This window comes from Aulonocara stuartgranti, assembly GCF_965226115.1.
Source record: "Aulonocara stuartgranti genome assembly, chromosome: 2".
In the NCBI taxonomy this organism is placed as follows: Eukaryota; Metazoa; Chordata; class Actinopteri; order Cichliformes; family Cichlidae; genus Aulonocara; species Aulonocara stuartgranti.
This window is the reverse complement of record NC_138940.1, coordinates 22,810,608-22,826,404: the sequence shown is the minus strand read 5'-3', so window position 1 is coordinate 22,826,404 and position 15,797 is coordinate 22,810,608. Positions and strand designations below refer to the sequence as shown.

General features: G+C 41.4%; 1 protein-coding gene across 3 annotated transcripts in view; it reads left to right on the top strand.

Annotated features, from left to right (window-relative positions):
- The window catches only part of gpc3 (glypican 3), a 325,636-nt gene that overhangs the window by 10,916 nt on the left and 298,923 nt on the right, over positions 1-15,797 (top strand). The gene's annotated exons all lie outside the window — the stretch shown is intronic.

The window sequence follows — 15,797 nt, the reverse complement described above, 5'->3', positions numbered from 1 at the left end:
CTGGACCAGTGAAATTATGAGTTAAATGGGTAAAATTACAGAAAAGGTTATGATAGTTCACTGTCCAGATTATCCTGTAATTATAAAGTTTTTACTGTGAACTCACTGACCTATTAACCGCCCTCAAAACCCCCCAAACCCAGACATTTTGATATACATGGCAGAAAAACTGAAATTTTTTTGTCATCGTTTAGCTATTATTTAATTACTCTGGTGAAGTATGAATTTTAATGCCTCTTTATGAATAGAATAAGCTGTAAAAGTTACAAAAATACAGGCAAAAATCTATGCACTCCTTCACATTTTCCGGAGCTGCCCAGCTGGCCAGATTGGACTCTTCACTTGGCTGATTCTGGCCCCTGGGCCATATGTTTGACACCACTGCTCTACATGGATGCTTTCAGGTGACCTGGGAGAGAAAAAACAGGCAGTGAAAAGACACTGCTTCTGGTTTGTAAGATCCTGGGCATCGGTTAAGAACTCCTGTCACCAGTCAAAAAGAAGGGAAATTAAAATCTCAATACGGCCACGTCTCAAGAATGACAAGTTTGACAAAGACCACTCTCCAGGGGAGAGGAAGAAAAAGCGGACAGCAAAAGAAGTGGCTGGATAACATCAAAGGAACTATTAGGGCTGATGCAACACAAGTCCAGGCTAAGAAATGAGACAGACATAGAGAGAGCTGGCCGGTCGTGTGACTGCTGTGGTGTCTCCACAGTACGTGGGATCATTGGACACATGCATCGTAAGAATCCTCCAGAAGCCTAGATTATCCACAGCACACTCATTGGCTAATGACTTGTGATTGACAGGTAATCACAATACGTCTTCTAGTAAGGCAATAAAGCAGAGGTGTCAAACTCCAGGCCTCGAGGGCCGGTGTCCTGCAGGTTTTAGATCTCACCCTGGGTCAACACACCTGAATCAAGTGATCAGTTCATTACCAGGCCTCTGGGGAACTTCAGGACATGTTGAGGAGGTAAATCAGCTGTGTTGGATCGGGGAAACATCTAAAACCTGCAGGACACCGGGCCTTGAGGCCTGGAGTTCGACACCAGTGCAATAAAGTAACGTGTTAGTGTACTACATGCAGTAATTACATTACAATTGTAATCAGATAAAAAGGAAAAAAAAACATGAAACATGTTTTTTCTTTAATCAACTGATTTCAGTTGAGTGGAGATGCGGACATTGTTTTTATTTTTATTGCACTGCAGGAAAGAGCACAAAGTTCAATCGGCACCCAGGACAGAAAAAGAACTTGTTGTGCTGCAAACAGACTCTTTGCAAACATCTGCAGAAACAGCATGCTAACACAAAGCTAGCAAAAAAAGCTGAGTGACTCCCAACCCCAGTGACGAGCAGTCAGGCTGTAGGCTCTGTTTCTACCTGCTCATGTTTCTAAAGTAGAGTCTCTGTGATGATTACTTTGAAGTCTCTCTGCGCTGGTTTTCAGCTTTGCTTTGCGTTCATACACGAACAATGAAAGAAAGATCACACGTGTCCTTGGCAGGACGGCGATTTCGATCAGTGTGTGGAACTGTAGCCTAACTGGTAATTAGGTTACAGTGTGTATCAGGTCATTTTACCAGACAGTAATGTACTGAGTAGTGTGATGAATCTTCCAGGGAATAATGAAGTTACGTACTTCGTTACTGTCAAGAAATGTGATGTGTGCTACATAACATTTTCATTTAGTTACAATCCCAACACTGCCAGTGAGCGAGTGGTTTCACAGTCAGAGTTGTTGTTTTAAAAAAAGAAAAAACCAAGATGGCGACGGCAGAAATGACACAATCTCACTTTGAATGAAAACTTTACAAAGTGGTTTCAAATGAGCTGGACGGCAACAAAGAAACACACTGCTCGTTTCTCTCTGTCGCCACGCTATCGACAGCTCTTTCGAAGTATCCCTTTCACTTTTAATGTTGAGCTTTTGTTATCGTGCTATGCAGGCCTTTTCAACCCAGCAAAGCAGCACTGTTTACTGTCTCGGGGTTTCCAGTTGAAGAGGGACTCACTGGGCCAACTTTTTTGAGAGTACACACTTATGGGCTGTGAAATGCGGCACCATCCTGACACGGCAATTAAAACTTGAGGTTTAATGGGGACCGTGGGGTTTGCTTGACTTGGTTGTTTCACACTAACAGTGTTAGAGATTGCCGCTGTGGTTTGGCTGCTCTTTCCTAGAAGGGGTTCAATACTAATTGCTTTAGCATAGGGCTGGAGAGAACTCCCCAAACAGCCCACGGACTGAAATCCTTTTAACATCCTGGTCTTATCTGTTTCCCTCAACTTCATTTTCATCCTCTCTGTCTTCTCCTCCTTTCTTCTCTATCTCTCTGCGACCCTGCCATTCTCTCTCGCCCTCTCCTTTCTGTCTCGTTCAATCTGCTCAACTTTTCTCTCTCCTTCTGTCTTCCCCTCTTTTTCTATCTTCCTTTCGCGTTGGTGCGACTATTGGGAATTGAGTGCATGCCTTGTTTGCAGTCTTCTTTGCAGCTCTCTGTCTCTTCTCTTCAGCATCCACTTCTGCCAGAGATCAAAGGGCTCCCCCTCTTCACTCCTCTGTCTCCAATCTCTCCATCCCTGCATCCTCCTCTCCTTCCAGCTCCACCTGCCTGCTCTGCTTTCCCAAGCCTCAGACTACACCAGAGTTTTCACCCTTTTGAAGTGAACTTCTGCAAACAATGGAAAAGTAATGGCTCTGTCTATCTTTGTCTTTTAAGTAGTAAGATGACAGGCCGCCTTAACTTTAGCTTTCTTTAGGATCAATACCAGGAAATAGGTAAGGCATTAGGAATTGTGCTTTGCGCATGTTTCAAATGCCAGTTCACAATCTAATGAGCCTTAGCTGATCTCTTTATAGCATAGCAGGAAAATACAACATAATGGATAAAACACCGCATCCTCTCTAATATGACAGATGATTGGATTTCACTTTGATTCGCATTAGCGCGATCATACGGCCGTGTTCGCCGAGATTGCCTCACGTTCAGCGTCTTGATGATGTCAGTTTAGTTTCAAAATGAGAATCTGTACCCTGCGCAGGATGCACAGCTTTAAATCTAATCTTTGTAACGAGAGTCTGATCTCATGCATGCTGAGAATTTAATTTGGTAAATAAATCATGGAGTTCAATATTTCTGACGAGTGCATTAGTATGTGATGTTGCACATCGGTGAACATGTTTTTTATTGCAGAGTTTGGAGTGGTGAGAGTAGATGATAGTGATTAGGGTAATTTGAGAGTCTTTAAAGGGGCATTGCATAGATTTTAAACATAGAGCTTGATCTATGCTTTTCACTAGTAATAACACATCTGGTGAAAGTTCTCATATACGGTCCCACGTGGCTTTTTAGCCTGTCCTCAAATAAACATATAAATAAATAAACACGTGACATCACAAGCTTTGGGACCACAGACTGTATATAAAAGATAGACAAGCCTGGACTTCAGCATAGTCGCTATTACAAAATTGGACTTTTGAAACTGGGTGTGATGAATGTAACCACGACTGAAAACATACCCTGCTTTATCATTTCTTGTACTAACTATACTAATAATAATATTAAATAATATTAATAATATTAAAAAAGACTAAACAACAATCAGTGAGATCATAGGTTCGACTGCAAGTCTTTACTTAGGTCATGAGTCGATCAAATGAATAAATCGCATTTATACAATTGGGCTGCTTTTAGTTTTTTGCAACTGCCCCCTGCTGGCCATTAGAAAGAATGCAGGTGTAAGGAACTTACAGGAATTGGCCATGCTTTTTACACAGTGTGCAAAAAAAAATGGTATTTAAATTTTTCAGTTGTATCTTTTTATTAGATTCGATTGAAATAAAGAATTGTATACTGGTAATACTTTTGATAATTTACATTTTAAAAACTTAATTCTAAGACACTGCAATTAAGTGAAATGGGCGTGTTCATAGTTTAAAGTAGATACGCCCCAGGAGAAGGAGGAGGGACTCCCAGTTGCTGGGAACTGGGTGATAGTCGGCCACCAGCCAATTGGGACATGTGGAGGCCACACCAATCTTTAATCTACAGTCTGTGTTGAAGACTTCAAATTAAACAGACCACCCATAAGTCGACTATCTGGGTTATAGAGTTACAAAAACGTGGTCTCAAGGTCCTATCTCTATAAGTCTCTCATCAACACAGGCATGTAAACACTAAACTGTTGCATAAGCCCTTTGAGTGCCCTGTTTTCTGACTGCTTGTGCAATCATACAGTCTAGACAATTTTGAAAAATAGTGAGAAGATAATGACGGCTTCTCACAGCTCAAGCTGGCAACCTTTTAATTGCTTGATTTGTGTGACTAACACTCGAAAGCCCCTGGAGTGCTCGAATCACGATTCAAAATAGACAAAAGAAGAGAACCATCAGATTTGAGGAGCTGGAATTAGGAAGAATATCTGAAAAACTAAAACACTTAGTGTGGGTTTGATTTTATAGCATCCAGCTGACAGTGACCAAACACTGATGTTGTGAGTGCTGCCCGGGGCAGTGAATTTATCATTTTGGTTAGCTGCTTCAGCACTAAAGTTCTTAAGCGGACTGTCAGCACTAATTAGAATGAACTTTCAGGTGTGATTTTGAGTTGCACATGTGCGGTAAACGGTCTGCTCTGAAGAACAAGTCCAAAAATGACGTCTTTATGTTGAGGCTTAGCGAAGTAAGCCACAGATTTGTGTTTGTGATGTGATTACACTTCACACCTCATCTCATCCCCTCTGACTCACCCATCCTCCCTGTCGTCTGTGTAACTGCCCGACAAAGCAGAAATTCATCCAAAACTGTCTTCTGGCATTTTGGGTGATTGGCAGCTCTAATTGATGTTATTTCCCCAGTGTTGTCCTTCAGAGCTGCGCTGCCACTGTTGCGACGACACTCAGCCTGAGCCCGCAGATTAAAAATGAAATTATACTTCTCTGTTAATGAGAGACGCGTTTATTTAACTTTAACTAACTTTTATTGGAGTGATCTCTTTTTGCATTAGTGCTGAAAGCCGCTGTAGCTGATTGGCACTGCGGGCTGGATAGGGCTGCTTTCTTGTGCGGCGCTTGTGTAAAAAATGACATATCAGAAAATGACCACAGTGCTGTCTCGCTCAGTTTCAGCACAGCTTGGCGTTCCCGAGGAATAGTCTTCACCCAGAAGGGAGTCAGATTCAAGTCCAAGAGCAAGCCTAATTAATAAACATGAGAGGACAGGATTGGCCCGATTGCTTATAAAGTGGAATGTGTGGGGAGGAAAGTTGTGCAGTGCAAGCGTGCGCGCGCGTAGATATCAGAGAGTCTGTGTGATATCTGTTGAAAAAAGTGGGACAGCCAGCCTGGCGCTCCTGGAATGACTCAATGAGAAGGCTGGCTCAGTGGGGTGTTCGAAAACAGGTCTGACTTGGACTACTTTCAGGCAGCATGAGGGCGATCTGCGTGTGGCTTCACTCGTTGCCGCGAGGCAGGGGAGCTTTCTCCACTTTACTCTGAACTCACAGGGGTGATGCTCTGTAAATTATCAGGAGTTTGGAAAGAGTTTGAAAGGATGCTCGTATCTTTTTATCAAACATAAAGACACCGGGAGTCCTGCCGTGTTTATTGCTCAACAAACTTGGCAAATGTTTTAGTGAAGAAGAAGACACACACACGCACACTCCATCATTTTAAAAGGGAATAAATCTTTTGTGTCCTTGAGATCCTCATGCCTCGTTCCTAGCGGGCCAACAAATTAGCATCTCATTAGCAGTCTCAAAAAATTCCATCGACTTCCCCCGCTTCTTCTGGACGAGTTTTAATTACTCTGAGTGTATAAGGAATTACAATGGCAGACCCCCTGTGGCCGTAGTGGAGGTGGTTGTTGACCTTGACAGGAGTTTGCCCTCATTTGTCTCTGATAGTGCTGAATGGACATTTGCTGTGGCAGTAACCCAAACGAGATGTGGCAGGAGGCGGATGATGCAGAAACCTGGCAGACTCGAGCTGCCTCTCCTTCCAGCAGCCAATAATCAAAACCAGACCTCGCTGCCCTCTGTATCCCTTCCCTGTCTCCTGCTTGTTAGCCATCCGCTCGATCCTAAGTGCTCCGGGCGTCTGGCCTGAGCAGGCCTTTCCTCTGCTCTTCCCATCATCTGCTTTCCAATAATCATCCCGTAGCTCGCTCGCTCCATGGAGTCATTTTGTCTTCTGGAAAAGTTTCCCTGAGTAATCCAATAACGGTGAGGGCTGGTGGGATGTATGCCTGCAGTGAGATGTCTGAAGTTGTTTACTTGCTGCCCCGGGCTGATCTAATAACTTAATGATGGGGAGAGGCAGTGTTGCTATGTCCAATGGGCTCCTTCGAGCATCGTTTACCAGACACGATGAGATATACCAGCCATTACCACATCTTCTTTTATCAACTGGTAACTTGGTTTTAAACTAATTGCTGCTGTTTTATCATTGTGCGTCACTTATTAGTTTTCCCGTAATGAGATTTTCAGTACTTTTTTGATCCCTCTGCTGGGCCGGCAAACTGTTGTACAGATTGATACTTAATAAAGCACTGTAATTCTGAAGGGTGTGCTGTCTGTCTGACTTCTGAGGTTTCTCTTGGAGCTCTGGAGCCACAGAGGAAAAAGCGTGTCTCTTTGCTGTGAGCCCGAGAGAACATAGTGAGCTAGATGAAGAAACAGCAGCAGCAGCAGATACAAAGGAGCACCCAAACATCCAGGTACAGCAAATGTACGAAGCCTCCTTATTGTTTCTGTCGCTGTTTTGTGGAGAAAGCCTAATGTGATTTACTATTGGCAAACGGATGTTTGGGTGCCACTGAAATTAAACTCTAACATGTGTGTTTTTCTTTTGTGTGTCATCCTTTTCTGCACGACAAAGGCAGAAGCTGAGAAGTACTGCAGACAGAAATGTATTAATCTTGCTTCTTCGCATGTTCTTTTAGATTGAAGTGGAAAAATTGGAAGAACATACATGAATGTGTTAACAAAGTTGTGTTGTGAATCACATTACCTTTAGTAATGGTGTAAAAACACATTTGCAGTCTTGTAAGAACCAAAAAATCAATATGTGTTTTATGCCAGCAGTGCTTTGAATTCAATGAACTGATGTCAGAATTCTCAGAAACTCTTGTTATTATAACGGCGCTTCAGCTATTTGGAATTCTCTTTTAGTAGGACTTTGAGTACATGTCACCTTTTTTCATTTCCTTGAAAGAAGGCACAAAATAGGCAAACTGAATTGAAAACAGTTTCTCAGAGTGATGAAAAAGTTGTGCAAGTTTGTGGCTTCCTGGACTAAGTAATGTGAGTGAGTATGTGAGTAGTATAGCCTGGTGGTCATTTGTTTGGCCAGCTACACCCTCGCTCTCTGCCTCCACTATCTGAACTTGATCTTTGGCTCAGTGCTGAATTCACCATTTTCCTTTCATGTAGCATAAATGGTCAACACTGTTTCCACAGGAGGTCGGTAAGTCTTTTTTTCCCTAGCCTTTAGGTGGGTACACTTGTGATGTGGCATTGGTCTGAATGTCTTTCATCAGATTTTGCTTTGCTGAGTCACACCATTGGTCACAAATTGCTTTTAGTCATGTCTCAGATTGTTATCATAATTATGCATTTAGGTTCACCCTCTAGTTCTCTCCATATTATATAGAGGAAAATGGTGCAACAGGGGATACAGTATCCTGTCCCACGCTAGGCTACTTAATACACTGAAAATATATTATTAATACAGGCTCTGTCAAAAAGAATTATCCAGTTTCAAAGTGCTTTAATTCCACAGCCATTCACTGGTAACAACTGAAACTACATTAAAAAGAGCGGATTCGTGACTTAAATGTGGTTTCTGGTAGTTAGCATAACAACAGCAATGGCTAAAGTGATTCCAGACATGCTAACAAAAATAAGGGACAAGTCTGACTGTCGTATGGACATGTGCTGTGTGTCCAAGGGGGACCCTTTAGCACGTGTGAGAATTGTAAGTTTTGTATGTAAAACTATATTATAATGACGTCAGATCAACCTCAAACTCTGCAGATGCAGCTAAAAGGTTTGCTGTGTGTTTGGCTTCCATACTGTGTACTTCCATACTTGTGTTATTTTGAGTGTGTTCACACTATCAGGTGTGATCCTGAATACTTTTCTGGATGGTGTGTGGACTATGTGTTGCATACTTTGCTCCCATAATGGTGGGAAATGGAAGGAGAACCAAACAAGGCAATGCTTGATATCTAGCTAACTGTTAGCTAGATTAACAGTGAGGTTGTTATTGTAATTACCTAAAATAAAAAAAGCAAAGCAAAAAGAATTAAGCGTGAAAAAACATTTTTAATTGACCTAAGTAAAACAAAATAAAACAATCCTGTTAAAAAAGTAAAATAAAAAAAATATTTAAATACTAAGTAACAAACAGAAAGAAAAAATACCCATAATGCCTCAAGCAATGTATAAGAATAAAATACTTCATGCAGTTATTTAGGTATATATCAGATTTATTCACCTTATGAACTCCAATGTGCCACATAAATTATCTAGTATATAAAAAGTTCTATAACATTGACACACTATACTATCAAAAGAGAAACATTCTTCAATAAAACTCAATAAAAGGTCTTGTGTAAGACCTTTTATTGAGTTTTTCTTTTCTGGGCATTAAATTTTTATGCTTCTGCCAGGAGGAAATGTAATTTATTTCAACTTTATATCAGCTGTTTGCTCTAAGTATTACTGTCATCATTTGTGGTCATGGGACCAATCATAGGTGATTTAAGGTGGTAGTGCCTGTGTTTCATTCTCTGATGAAGAACAGGTGTGCGCTAAACGTCACACACTACTTAAGATGATACTCATAAAGTAAACTGGAGTTCTGCAGCGTGTGAGCTGTTAATTCCTTTGTTGTAATTATTTGATTTTTTTTGTAACTAAATAAAGGGTAATGATTTGAAAAGTAAAAATTTTTAAATAAATGTCTTTTCATACAACTCAAATATCTAACATAAATTAGCCGTATTAGGCATTAGGATTTGTTTATTGAGATTTAGAGTGTACGCCAGAATCGTGATGTTCTGGAAGAAAAAATTGTATTCATGTTCTCCAGAGGATTTTGATTGTGAGCCATAGGGGGTGTCCAAATTCACAGGCTGCATCCTCCTGAGGCCGCATTTGTAGTCCAATTATGTCACAGTGACGCGATGAAGGCTGTCCAAATTTGTAGACTCCTCCAAATGCGGCCGACAAATGCGTCCTCCTTTTCCCCAGATTTGAAGCATGGGTCAGTGTCACTACCCGATCCGTACCGGAAACCCGATCGGTACCCCGCATGCGCAAATCTTACGTCACTTCCTCTCTTTGCCAACATTGCGACATTCAATATATTTGAATGATACGGTTAGCGCCCAGTTAGCTCCTAGCATTTCTCAACAGCTCTGCCTCCTTTTCGACTGCCCGGGACATTTAAACAATGGATAATCCGTATACAAAGAAATCATGCTTTTCTCCTCAACAGAGAGCGTCCCCGATTGAGCAACAGCGCTGTAAAATAAGAAGAATGGCGCCTAATTACAGAGTTAATAATGCAGACTTTGTAATATCTCACGTGTAGATTCATCAGCCAGATTAAGTGTTTACTGACAATTGACAGTGATAGCGCACATCATCATCACTATTCCAACAATCCTCTCCTCACAGACAAGCATAAACACACTCGACTATCGCTAAATCAGATTTAACACACGTTTGTAATGACGATAATTCAGTTTATAATAGGGTTTATTCGCTCGGTCAGCAGGTGGCGGTATCCTCGTACACTGGGGAGTAAACTGCCATTAAACAAACAGAAGAAGAAGAAAACATCTGCACATGCGCGGTACGGATCGGGTAGACCCGATTTGTACGGTCAGACTTTACACATGCGCAGTAAGGATCGGAGAGTCCTGATCCGTAACTTTCTTTTTATTTTTCGTTTTTGTCTACATTGTACTGAAATGCTTCATTATTGCAAACATTTTAAGATATACTTGTTATTCTTAACATCTTAACTCTTACTCTGACCCATAACTATCGTAAAACGCTACGACCGGAAGTAGAAACCTTTCGCGCATGCGGGGTACCGATCGGGTTTCCGGTATGGATCGGGTAGTGACAGTCAGGTGTATACTTCGTGGCCCAAAATATCCCAGAATTCATAGCGCGGCCAGTAGGGATGGGTATCGAAAACCGGTTCTTATTGAGAACTGGTTCCCACTGTTTCAATTCCTTGGAATTGTTTGCCATTTTTGCAAACGATTCCCTTATCGATTCCAGTCGCCCCGAATGACGTCACCACGTTGCGGAGCATCATTTACCTGGCAGGAAACACGGCGCCTAAGCGGCTCAAACGCCCAAAAGTTTGGTTATACTTTACGAGAACGGATGACAACAGGGCAACTTGCAATACTTGCAAAGTAGATATTTCATTTAAGGGAGGAAACGCTACGAATATGCAAAAGCATTTGCTCACAAAACACACGATGACCTTAAATGAATGTCGTGTTTTTAATTCTGCTCCGGACTCGTGAATCTCAACCCAGCAGCAGCGGTAACGTTTGCACGTCCTCTCCCGTTAATGCGGCAGGTAAATAATCAACTAACAGTGCATATTATGTTAGCAGAGTCTGGCCGGCTCAGATGCTGGCAGTTCTCGCTGCAGTCTATCGGTAGCGTCTCCTTTCAGGCCAGGATAGACGAATGTCACCGAGCAGTGACTAAGTTTGTGGTAAAAGGCTTGCACCCATTTGCCACAGCAGATGCCCAAGATTTTCGGAATGTGTTTAATTGTAGGCAGGGAGATTACTGGATATTCTTGTGTAATTGCTACAGAATAATTTATGTTATACTTTGTTATTGCTACAGAAGAATATTTATTTTATTATTTTACATTTACAATTTTTTTTCCTGGGGGCCCTGTGACACCCCATTGAAGAGCCGTAGGCTGGATCTCTTAAGATCTCACTGTTGGGTTTGTAAGGCCATGTTACTCCTAAATTTCTACCTTGTTCAAAGAGAAAATGTAAAACAAAGTTCTAAGCTAATCGAACTTAGTGTTCTCCTTTAAAAAAAAAAAAAGAATCGATAAGAGAATTGATAAAGAATCGAATCGTTAAACAAAATCGAAAATGGAATCGGAATCGTGAAAATCTTATCAATACCCATCCCTAGCGGCCAGCCAATTCCAGTTTCCAACAATGGCGGCAGCTGCTTAGTTTTAATATTACTCTTATTAATCTTTCTGGATCACAAAATAAACTTTCAAGATGTTTTCAGGTGAGAATATAGCTGTGTAAACTTCAAATATCTGCTCGGTTTATCAAGACATCATATATTTGCAAAAGTGCTCCGACGTTTTCTAAGACATCTGTTACCCACCAGCTCGATAGCTAGCCCGGGGTTCAAGGCTCACTAGAGCCGGCGAGAGCAGCGAACTCCCGGCACATCGTTTTCAAACCCCCCGCAGTCTTTCACTACTCAGGTTAAACATGATTTATAAGTCACTTAGATAACTTAAAGATGTTATTGTTTGTCTTTTTTCAGTGTTTTACTTGTTTGTGAGTAAATCGGTTTGGCTGAGATTACAGCTGAATAAACGTCAAACGGAAAACTGATTAAAGTGTGAGATGATCGAGAATTTACGGCAGTGTCCTGATATATTTTAGATAGCAAGGAGCAGATGCTGAGTTTATTAATCTCCACCGAGACAGCTCAGTGGAGTTTAATAACTGAAGGCTAGAGCATCCCATTTCACAGCCGCTCACTTCGGGCCTACCCAGCCTTCGGAGGACCCGGCCCACGAAGACCGCAAAGGCCGGGTCCTCAGGAGGATGCAGCCTATGAATTTGGACACGGCTATATTCTTATGATTACTATTACTTTCTATGTGCTACAAGATTGTGACATGATGGTACATGCTCCTTTAGAAACTGCAAGTCTGTATGATACCAAACTTATTTCAACAATAAGGTAATTTATTTATGATATGTTGCAAAAGAACTACTGTACCCACAATTCTAAATAGAAATGACAGCGTGTGATCGGTAGAGCTCACTGTGACTACGGAAACGTCACAAACTGCTGAGTGGTTATTGCAGTCAGGAACACATCATTGTGTCATTACAAAACATATTTAAAACTCTTATTATACAACACTATGATGATGAAACGGATTCAACTGGAAAAGGGATTTACAGTGCATTATTCTTAGCAAATTCCAAATAATGATAGAAGAATTGGTTTAACCGCCACTTTCAAACCTCAAACAAGTGGACAGGTGTTCTGTTTGACTTGAAGTAAAGTAAGCCTGTCAAAAACGGGTACAGAGTACATATAGTGGATATAAAATGGTACTGAAAGACATCTATAAATTAGAAACACTTTACTTTTATACAGAGACAACAGCAGGTTTATTGAGGTTTGCTTCACTGGTCCTCTAACCCGGGCTAACTCACATCATACTAACTAATCAATGGCTTTGTTTATTGGTGGAGAGTCTGTAGAAACAATTTCATATCATTCTTTTTATTCCCCCAGATACAGTTTTTTTTTCTTTCTTTTTTTACATTCTTTTATTTTTCCATTGTTTGGCTTTCCAAAGTGTTCGCCTTATCTCTGCAGGCTTTTGTGTTGGCTGCTAGTCGCTCCTGTCTCCACAGGAAGCCTCAGCCTCCTATTCCCAACAGGGTTGGCATCCTGTTTAAAGTGCTCCTGTAGTCTTGTGCGCGTCGCAGTACACCTTTTTAATCGGGCCTCTGTCTTTTGATTTGACCACGCTCAAGCCCCCCTCAAAAAATGCAGCGTCTGTCTCTCTGCTGATAATATGTCAGCCAGTCAGCACCCCATGGGGTACTTATTTGCATATTATTTCAACTGTGACTCTGGAAATCTTCAATAGGAGAATTATCACCCCAGGAAGAAATGAGCCAACTCCCTCAGACGAACTCTTTGGGCTGTTCGTCTTATTCACTCCCACCATTATTTTTTAAACAAAGGCTCATTCCTCCGTTGAGATTAGGAGCCGGTGTAGTATGTTCATATTAAATTTGGAAAAACCTGTGAAAGATTGGTTAGCTTTGCTTCTGAGCTTTTAGAATTAAATCTTTAGAAATAAAAAGAATTTAAAAAAGAAGAAATTGCTTTAAAAGTTGCAGGTCCATTTTTTTTGTTTGTTCCGATCTAGCTTGTGTCCTTGAATGTTTTCTCGTGAAAAGCAACATCTTACTCAACATAAATGAGCCTTTCATGGTTCTGAAGTGAAGCTTTTACTTGTAGTTGCGTCTGCAAATGCACTCATCCTCCTCCTTGAGCTGGGACGCAGGCGTTTGGGCTTCAGCTCCCACCAGATCAGAGACAACACTTAGCTCTGGCAGATCTGCCTCATTAGATTTATTTATTCTATAGAGTTTTGACTGAGCTTTGGCGTCACCTCAGCGGAGCGTTATCTGTGGGGTGAACGCGTGGTCCCGTTCAGTTCTACAGTTGCGACATCACCTACCCTGTTGTGTTCTGTAAGCCGACGCGGAAAGACAAAATTGTCATGGGTGGTTTCTAGGGACGAGCCTGGCTCTCAGTGTTTGAGCCACGTTTGAATGATGTGCCCTGTTGCACGCCTCTCGAGCCGAATTTCATCATAGAGGAAAAAACAAACAGTGTGGAGTGGGGATCAAAGTGTCATTTGAAATGCTATCATCAAAAAGCGCTGTAGGGACTGACAGCTCCTCCCAGCTCCAACTGAGGGAAGCAGCCTTTGTTTCTTTCCAAGTCTGATGACTAGTGCATCAGCTGGGAAGGGAAAGGGAAGAGCTCGGATTAAAAAAAGGAATAGAGAAAATGAAGAGTAAGTAGCAGAAATGCAAAGTAAAGAGAAAAGGATGAAAAGCAGCATATTGATATGTACACATCGCCTACCAAGCTAATAAGCTCCTTTAAATGAATCACCCAGTGTCTCCATACATCATGTGAGACTTTTTTCTCCCGCTTAATGGATGATACAGATCTGCTTTTCAGAAATGCCTACAGTTCTTTTTAATCAAAGCCTGCTCTGCCAGCGAAATCAATGCAAATGTAAGCTCACATCTGAACAGCCACATCTATTAACAAGGCGCACTTTAGAAGGCACACATTTGTCTTCACATTAACCCAAATGGAGTCTATTTTTAGATGTCACTTTGTTTGCATCCTTGCACCAGGGCGGGCACGTTTGGTCTTGATCTGGAGGCTGAATGATTCTTTATAGCTGATACACTGTGGCTCCAAAAGTTCCCTTTTGCTCAAAGCTCTCACTCCCTCAGTCTGAAGTTATTTGAGCGCAGCTCTGTGGGGGCAACCCAAGCAAGACCTGAAGGTGTTTGCCTGTCAATCTTTTTCTTTGTGCACCACGTTTGGCAGGTCGTGGCATGGGACCCCTGTTCCAGAATTAATCTTCAAGGTTGCGTTGTTTGTGAAAAGCCGCCTCTGCTTTGCCGAAATGCACTCCGCAGTCGGTTCGCGCATGTCTGACATGTTTAAGTGTAATTCAGGTTACTATTTCATGGTATCAGCAAAGCGTTTGCATGAATAGGAAGATTGTAGGACTGTTACGGCAGCCAGGAGTGAGCCATTTATCTCTGCTCATCTATTTTTCCGCAGTTCATACTTCACCTCCCGACCCCACCAGGTTGCCCTGCAATCGTGCACTTATAGTTCAAAGAGATGCATTTTTCATTTCGGCCTATGAAATATTGAAAAACTTACGCAATGTGTGCTCAGCCATGTGAACATAACAAGCATGTCAGGTCAGAGTGGAGCAGGGCAGAGGGGCTTATCTCCCATCTTTGGGATCTCATTGCCTATTTCCAACAATATAACAACATTTATTCAAATTCAACTTCCTCTTGAGGAAGAAGACTCGCTGTTTCTCAACCAACACTATCATGGAGACAGTTCAAATGACTTATGGCTGTTATTGCAGTGAGACTATAAGGATTTCTAAGTTGCAAAGATAAAGTAATATGATATTTACAACATGTATAACCTTAGAACTTAGCCCAGATTAGTTGTCTAAACTGATTTTATCTATATGGAGCCAGAGTGAAACTGGGATTTCCTAGTTTTGTTAATTCAAACTACACATGCAGTTATGCAAATGACATAGAAGAATATGAGACTGTGGCTCAGGGAGAAATGCTTTGAGTTTAATTGCTTATGTTAGCATAAAGCCATGTTAGCATATGTTAGCATAAAGCTAAGCAAAATAAAAATGCTATAATGGAAATGTAACTTAATCTCCAAAAATATAGCATAGAGTCCCATGACCAACATGGAACTGGCAAAAACTGCTGCTTCTCTCTGCTTCTCCCAGTACACAGGTTTAATGTTTAAATGTCCACCACTACAGCACTGAAAGCATGTTAAAAGCCCAACAAAGTTAGCTGGAGTAGATCATCTGCTAGGCCTCTTCCACTATTTTTAGTCTTAAACTGTGCTGCTTTGCTGTGTGTGCTGTTAGCTAACATGATTAACACCATGGCTTATTGTGAGGTAGAGACTATCACACAAGCTTGTAGTTGTGTTTTGGGGAATGAAATTCTAGTTTATTTGGCTGTTTCTGTGTGTTGCAACAGTGCGATTAATGAATACAGCTTGCTAACCGAGCTAGCTAGCATTAAGTGATAAATTACCACGCCACCCTTTAATCCATATAGAGGTTTTTTTCAGGTCATTACTTGGCATAGTTTGGGAGTTTTCCCACCATGTTGAGCATTAAACAACCACTGGTTGCTAAGG